The 8,880-nt window shown below is 34.8% G+C and overlaps 1 non-coding gene across 1 annotated transcript; it reads right to left on the bottom strand.

Annotated features, from left to right (window-relative positions):
- Positions 1-1,508: 1,508 nt before the first annotated feature.
- Positions 1,509-1,615, bottom strand: LOC128040183 (small nucleolar RNA R71). Its single transcript, XR_008194841.1, has one exon. It is a non-coding gene; the product is annotated as a small nucleolar RNA R71 (small nucleolar RNA).
- Positions 1,616-8,880: the final 7,265 nt, after the last annotated feature.

Raw genomic sequence — 8,880 nt, 5'->3', positions numbered from 1 at the left:
ATTTTGGTTTTAAATTTTTTTTGCCAACCCATGAGCTAAATCTCATAGGGTTGGGATTACATGATGAAACTTTTATTTTTTTAATGGTTGAAGCATAGATCCAAATCAATTTACTGTTTCATTCAATTGTTTTATTTTAAATTGTATGCGTGCAATCCCTAGACATAGATGACTGTTCAACATGCCAATAAATTAAATCTAATTTTGAAAACGTTGGATTAGTTGGATTGAAATTGAATGATATGACTAGTACTCGACTGATGCTTGCAGTAGACACTAGACATAGAGCAGCGTTCATACAGAAGGAAAACAGTGCAAGGTACCACATTAATGCCTATAGACACAGGCAAGGTAACTTGAGGTTTTTGCGCTCGAAAGAAGTAGACCATTTTAGAACTCTTCTGAGTAGTAAACTGAGTATGATTTTGCCAAGGAATTATTTACAATAAAGGTAGATTCTTAGTAATCCCGACCTTTCAAATTAACATCATATATCTTTTATTATTTGCCACCGTATATTTACCATATCATTCTTAGTTATTTACTTGATCGTTTACATAATATTCCCATAATAATTCTCACAATTGCCATTAGATTTCTACTCTCATTTTGCCATAGCATTTCCAAGTATTCATTAATTCCACATATTGCATACATCATTATTCCTTTTAAGTGCCACTGCATATTTACCATAGCTTTACCATAGCATTAATCCTATTTTAGTATAATAACTTGACCACTTTTGTGCCTTAATCCATAGAAATGATATTCAATCATCATTTTATTACTTGATTTGACGTGTATACTTGCAAAAATTGCTTATTATTTCATACGCGACAAGTTTTTGGCATCGTTGCCAATGATCATCAATTTGGTGAAATTTGGTTTTGTTATTTTACTTAATTCCATTAGTGTATTTAACTTAGTTATATTTAATTTCTATAGATTTTCTATCAGTGCATGAGAAAAGGCATTCCTGCTAAAAAGGAATATAATTTTGACCTAGAGATTGAAAGAACTTTACGAAGAGGGCGAAAAGAATTACAAAAAATGGCTAGGAACGGAAATGATCCTGGTCTCGATGATAATCTGAATGGTCAAGATGCTAATCTTCCTATTTGTAGGGTGATAAATGACCGAGATAGACCAATCTGAGAGCATGTTGTGCAAATTTTGGATGACCTAAATCTAGGGATAATCAGACCACTAATACAGGCTCAGCAGTTTGAATTAAAATCGGTAATGTTTTAGATGTTCCAAATAGTAGGACAGTTTGGTGGACTACCCATTAAAGATCCAATATTGCATTTAAGACTTTTTCTCGAAGTTTATGACTCGCTTAGACAACAGGGTGTGCCTAAAGACGCCCTGAGACTTAAACTATTTCCATTTTTTTAAGAGATCATGCGACAGCATGGTTAAATGCTTTGTCGTCGGGAACACTGACATCATGGAATAATCTTTGCTAGAGGTTTTTTTTACAATATAATTCTCCAAATATGAATGTCAAGCTTAGAAATGACATCACATCTTTTGGGCAATTGGAGGATGAAACACTATATGAAGCTTCGGAGCGATTTAAGTACTTAATTCGAAAGTGTCTGATGCATGGATTTCAACATTGGACTCGGATGGAAATATTCTATAATGAGTTGAATGCGCATATGAGGATGGTAGTTGATGCTTATGCCAATGGTACTTTGTTGGATAAATCCTATAATGAAGAATATGAGATTTTGGAAAAGATTACCAACAATGATTATAAATACCACAAGAGTTCGGACGAGCAAGAGAGCTGCTGGTACTATGGAGCTAGATGCAATCACCTCTTTAACAGCCCAATTAACTTTTTTGGCTAATATGATTAAAAAAATAAAAAGGCCTGCTACAATTTAGGAGATGAAATCAACCGAGCTATCGTGTGTTTATTGTGGTAAAGATCACATGTTCGATGAATGCCCATCAAACCTAACATTCTTGTGCTACATGGGTAATTTTAACTGGAATAATAACCCTATTCCAACACCTACAATTCATGGTGGAAGAAGCATCCTAATTTTAGTTGGAGTAATCAAGGTGTAGGGAAATTTAACAATATTGTAAGACAGAAGGCCAATAATGCATCGCTTGGTTATGTTCAACCTATGCCGAGGAAAAATACTTAATACGGTCAAGCATCATCTTCTACTTCCATTGAAGCTTTATTAAAGGAGTATGACCAAGAATGACGTTGTAATCCAAAGTTTTATGAGCTCTTGAGAATCAAGTGGGGCAAATAGCGAAGTTTTAAATTCAAGGCCACAAGGAGCATTGCTAAGCGATACTGAGAATTCAAGATCACAAGGGAAGGAACAGTGCAAGGCCATCACTCTTAGAAGCGGAACTAAGCTTTATGATGTTGCTCCAGATGCCACAGCAGGAGAAAATAACTTGAATAACAACCATGTAAAAATCCCAGAGTTATCTGACAAACAAACTGAACCTAAAAAAGGTAAGCAGCAAAATGTTGTGGCAAAACCAGATCAAGTTGTCAATAAAATGCCATGCAAAACAATATTAGCAACCTGAAGGACAACCACCTTTACGTTTTCATCAGCGATTTCACAATTCCAAGTAGGATATTCAGTTCAAAAGATTTTTGGAGGTTTTGAACAACTCCATATCAATATATCGCTAGTAGAAGCTTTGGAGCAAATGCCCAACTACGTGAAATTTATAAAAGACATATTGTCAAAGAAGTGCAGATTGAGAGAATTTGAGATTGTTGCCCTCACTGAAAGGTGCACAGCAATATTGATAAATAAGCTGCTTCTAAATTTGAAGGACCCAGAGAGTTTCACTATCCCATGTTTAATTGGAAATCATTATGTTGGTAAGTCATTATGTGATTTAGGAGCAAGTATAAATCTAATGTCTCTATCTATTTTCAAGAAGTTAGGAATTGGGAAAGCAAGACCCACAACAGTCACGCTATAGCTAGATGATCGGTCTTACACATATTCAAAAGGTAAAATTGAATACGTGCTAGTAAAAGTAGATAAGTTTATTTTTCAGCCGATTTCATTATTTTAGAATGTGAAGCTAACAAAGATGTATCGATTATCCTTGGAAGACCTTTTCTTGCTATAGGTAGAACTTTAATCAATGTGCAGAAAGGTGAACTGACCATGAGAATGAATGATCATCAGGTCATGTTCAATGTATTTAATGCACTGAAATGTGCTGATGAGAATGAAGAATGGCGTGCCATTAACTTGATAGAAATAGTTGTGGAGGAAGAGTTCACAAGACTTTGCCACAACAATTCTGATAGTGATTAAGATTCATTTGAGCAAAGACCCTTGTGCATTTTGCTTGAGAAAATAAACCTTTCGATTTTGATAAAAATGCTTGGTAGCTCAAGTATATCCGCATGGAGTTGTTGATGTCAAGGGCATGAAAACGAGGGACACATTTAAAGTTAATAGACAACGCTTGAAGCACTACTGTAGTGCTCATGTAGAGCGAGACAAATTGTTCATTGATCTTCAAGATGTTTAACTTCAACATTTTGAAAATTATTTTTTATTTTTATTTTATTTTGTCGATTTAAAAATTCTCTTAGTTATTTCATTTCCTTTGTTTAATAAATTGTAGGGGAAGGGATCGATGATGAAGACCCCATTGAGACGAATGTTACCAATGAAGAGAATGCACCCAAAGCACTAGAGGAAGAACCAGAGAAAATAGAGTCTATCAGCATTGAGACTGACCGTGAGGACGAAGCGGAAGTAAATCCCTCAGTTGCACCTCCAATTGATAGCACTGCGACTGTTCCATCTCTTTCTACAGAATTGATGACTGAACAAGATTGTGAGATCAATTGTATTATTGATGAACTCACCAGATTTGATAATGAAGAGGAGGATGTACCACTCAATTTACTTAAAAGGTCGACGCGCTATAAGATGAGTGCAAGAAAGAATACTCATTGCAATTAAAGTACCACAATTCAGTTTCAAGCTTGGGAAGTTTTTCTCCCTTTATTACATCTTATTATGTACATATATATTCTTCTATTCATGATTCATATCTGTACATGCATTGAGGACAAGGCATCCCTTAGGTTTGGGGGTGTGTTCAGCATTTAACATTGCATTAAATAGTTAGTTGATCATATTTTAACTTTTTGGTCTTTTTTCATTCATTTTGGCATGGCACATATGACTACCAGGAATTGTCTAGAGTGTGATGAGTGTGTTTTTTTCTGTGATGTTCGATAAGGAGCTTAATTCTTCTATAAACTTAGAAAGTTGTAATAGTGGATTAGGTGACGTTAGCTTAGGATAATTTGCTCGCAAATTGACCCCTAAAATTATGATGTCCTAATTCCAATTACAATTGATCTATTGTAAGTTTCTTTTGATAAACTTAGAGATTCTAAAAGTTAAATTCAATACAATGGCAATACTCAATAATGAATAAAGTGGCAATGTTTAAGAAAATTTAAGGAAAAAATAATCTAAAAAATGCCATAAATACTCCAATGCTTAGAACTGCTGAGTAGGTTAGCAACATTTTGTTTGCTCCATTATGTTGTTGATTAGAAAAGCAAGTTTGAGTAAGAGTGCGTAAAAAAAAGAATAAGAAGTAGTATAGGGCACTCCACTATGGTAATAGGTTGAGTAGCTAAGGGGGTAGTTGTTTGCTCCATCCATCTTTTTAGTCAAAAGCCTTAGCTTTATGAGTGAGTATTCAAATCGTGACATGATTGAGTATTCGACAATTTAGTGTATGCTCCATTGTAATTGTCGAGTCAAATAGTCATATGACGAGTTGGATCCCCTAGTAAAAAATAGGCATAATAAACAAATATATATGTGATTGAGTATGTATAAGGCCAGATGAAAAAAATAAAGAAAACTAAGTTAGTTAAAAGATGAACTAAGTAAATTAGGAGATACTTGCTATAGTGCAAGTTGTATGAATACTTAGGATTTTTCTTTCTTTTAGGGTAAAATTTTCTACACTACCTTTGCTAAAAAATCTTATGAAACTTGATCAAATTTTTAGACACAGAAGATTATTGAAAACTAAAGTAAAAAATGCTATTTAAATGGTCTAACAGTCCAAAAGTAATTATGTTGCTATGGAAATTCTTGCATTCATGCATATTTTGCTTGAGGACAAGCAATAACTCAAGTTTGGGGGTGTGATAACTCTTGAAAAGAGTTATATTTCATGCCTTTAGACCTAGCCAATTACTTGTACTTAGGTACATTTCGTTTCATTTTAGGGCATTTCATTAGTACTTTTTATCATTGCATTAGGAGCTTGGACTATGTTTAAACATTAGGTACTTTTAATTACTTGTGGTAGGGCTATGTTTGGTGGTTTGGTATGTGCAGGTTGAGGAATGAGAAATAAAGGACTGAAGGTTTTCTGGGCAAAAGGTTGAACATTTTGTCAGCACGAATGCCGTGGCAATTCCATAAAGACCAAGTCAACACTCAATGCATACCAATTTCAACCCAACTGTACTTGTACCAGAAAAATCTGCCTAAAAAGAGGAGAAGATAATCTTGGGTTGTTAGATTTACTCTAGGAAAAAAGCTTATAAAAAGCCAAATGAGGAAACCCTAAAAAGCGAACAAATAGGGGAAAAAAAACAAGAGTGTGGAGAGCCTTAGGCAAAAATAGATGGTAGCACCAGAGCAAAGATAGAAAGAGGAAGACGAAGGCAGTCCCTCTCAACTACTGCAGGACACTATGCCACTGGAGTGTGAACTAGACAAGCGAAAGCTGTCTTCTCGAAATCTTCCGTATTTCTTACTTTGTTCCTTCGTGAATTGATTTGATAAAAACGATGTTGGATGATATTTTGGTTTTGATTTTTATTCGCCAACCCATGAGCTAAATCTCATAGGGTTGGGATTACATGATGAAACTTTTATTTTCTTTAATGTTTGAAGCATAGATCTAAATCAATTTACTGTTTCATTCAATTGTTTTATTTTTAATTGTATGCGTGCAATCCCTAGACATAGATGACTGTTCAACATGCCCATAAACTAAATCTAATCCTGAAAAGGTTGGATTAGTTGGATCGAATTGAATGATATGAGCAAGTACTCAATCGGTACTTGCAGTAGACTCTAAACATGGAGTAGCGTTCATACAGAAGGAAAACAGTGCAAGGCACCACATTAATTTCTATAGACACGGGCAAGGTAAATTGAGGTTTTTGCTTTTGAAAGAAACAGACCATTTTAGAACTCTTCTGAGTAGTAAATTGGGTATGATTTTGCCGAGGCATTATTGACAGTAAGGTAGGTTCTTACTAATCCCGACCTTCCAAATCAACATCATATATCCTTTATTCTTTGCAGCCATATCTTTACCATATCATTCTTAGTTATTTAGTTGATTGTTTACATAATATTCCCATAGTAATTCTCATAATTGCCATTACATTTCTACTCTCGTTTTTCCATAGCATTTCCAATTATTCATTAATTCCACATATTGCATACGCCATTATTCCTTTTAATTGCCATTACATACTTACCATAGTTTTACCATAGCAGTAATCGTATTTTATTATAATAACTTGACCATTTTTTTGCCTCAATCTGATACTCATGAGAACGATACTCACTCATTACTCTATTACTTGATTTGACGTGTATACTTGCACAAATCGCTTATTAGCTTCTCCTTTATGTGGTTTGAATGTCATCATAAATTAGTAATGACTTTATTCAAACTTTAGTAAAGTAACAGTTACAATATATTTTATTATTTTTAACTTGTAAAATTTCGGAAAGCTTCCGCCAGATTATTTTACTATAAGTTAGTTAAGTGTTAAGTAGTGACACATCATACTCAAATCCTATTAAAGGATCAAGTTTGGTGTGTTACAAGTTGGTATCAAAGCCAAGGTTAAGTCGAATCTCGAAAAATCGAAGGTTGTGTACACCCCATCATGCATGATATGTCTCTAGTTTAGTCCTTATTGTTTGAACTAATTTGGATTTTCTTGTACCGATATGACAAAAAAATGTTAAAAGGGTCCAAGGAAGCTATTGGAGAAGAGATAGAAAGTCATATGCCTCCTGCTACTCAAGAGCAAACTCCTGCAAACAGTATGGGTAATGCTAGGATTACTTTTAGAAATGTATTCTTCACATTGATGACACAAATGTTTGACTAGTTTATGGGGAATACTCAAGCACCCCAGCCTCAGCAGCCACAGCCAGAAGTGGTTTGCCCAGCATCATCTGCACCCTCAATTTCGATTGCAACTCTAAATAAAGTAGACCCTGTGAAAGAAATTCGTAAAAGAGATGCTATGGAATTTTTTGGGGACAAAGGTGATGATCCCACTGTAGCTGAGCAGTGGTTGTCTCGAGTATGCAAAGTGATAAAAGAATTGAAATGTACACCAGAAGATAGCCTCTTATGTGCTATATCGTTACTAGAAGGAGAAGCCTATCAATAGTGGGAAACATTGATTAGTGTTACTCCTGAAGAAATGATTGATTGGGAGTTCATTTTGAAGAAGTTCAGAGAAAGGTATGTAAACAATGTATGTAGAGAAAATGAAGAAAGAATTTTAGTATCTTAAACAATGAAGGATGTCTATGATGGAATATGACTCAAAATTATTAAGAGCATGTTCAAGTTAAAGAAGGAAATGTGTGATAAGTTTAAGTGGGATTAAGAGATGAAATTCATGCTCTGGTAGCAGCTTCTAAATGTAAAAGTCCAGCAGCTATGACAACCAAATCTCATAAGATGGAAGCAATTATTAGAGACAGGAGCAGGAATTTTGAAGAAGAAATGATGAAAAGGGGAAGTCTATCCCTCTACCTCCAACAAGTTTTAAGAAGCCCAGGGATCATACTTTTACAACCTCAAGAAGAGATTCACATCCTACGAGTTTCAAGCGTGAAGGATTTAGTAGACTAGCTGCTTCGATGGCAAGCTTTGGAGGTTCTAGAGTGATGAGAAATGTTAATTGTGAGCACCATGGCAAAAGCCATGGAGGAGAGTGTTGGAGACATTCTGGAGCATAATTTGGATGTGGATCCAAGGATCATTTAGTTAAGGATTGTCCCTCCAAGATAGAAGCAAACATAGAGCAATCTGTTCATGGACCTTAGAAGTTCCAACAGGAGACTAAGTTTGGAGTGGCAGCAAAATCTGGCTTAGTGTAGGGAACACCAAGGAAAGTTTTACTAAGCTAAGTTCTGGAGTGCATGCCCGAGCGTATATAATGAAAGTTGACCAGAATCGTGCATGTGCGCATAAACAACGAATTTATAAAACGATTTTTAAAACTCGATTTTACTGCAAGCGTATAGGTCAGTTGTAATATTTATAGTGTTACAATGGAACACCGGAGTATTCCAAGGATCAAACTCAAATGAGATGGTAATTGAGTAATAAATAGCATACACGATAGAGTCTAAGTGGTTACTAATACGATTTTATAGTACAACAATTCATAACAAGAAAATATTGCAAGAAAATAAAATATGCTAATCTAAGGACTAAATTGCAAATAGTATAAAATAAAGGACTATCCAATTAAATAACTAATGGTGGTTGGTTGATTTTGATGTGGTTCACCTGTCCTCAAGCAAGGGGCTTAACTCGCATAAATTATTAAGTGGCTCCATTTTATCTTCCGATCTCAATTTTACCGATTTACACGAATTAGCTCTGATTTATCTTTCGACCTCACCGATTAATCTAGGACTAATGAACAAGTGCGCAACAAGATTACATTCCAATATCAGTTGCCTAAATATTCCCTTAGGGGCATCACTTCCTAAGTTTTTAGATTCATTCAATTTAGTCCAATTTGTTACAATTTAGACCTTATACAAAAATTTC

The sequence above is a fragment of the Gossypium raimondii genome, chromosome 3, assembly GCF_025698545.1.
Source record: "Gossypium raimondii isolate GPD5lz chromosome 3, ASM2569854v1, whole genome shotgun sequence".
In the NCBI taxonomy this organism is placed as follows: Eukaryota; Viridiplantae; Streptophyta; class Magnoliopsida; order Malvales; family Malvaceae; genus Gossypium; species Gossypium raimondii.
The sequence above is the reverse complement of the archived record's forward strand: the minus strand, read 5'-3'. Positions and strand labels throughout refer to the sequence as shown.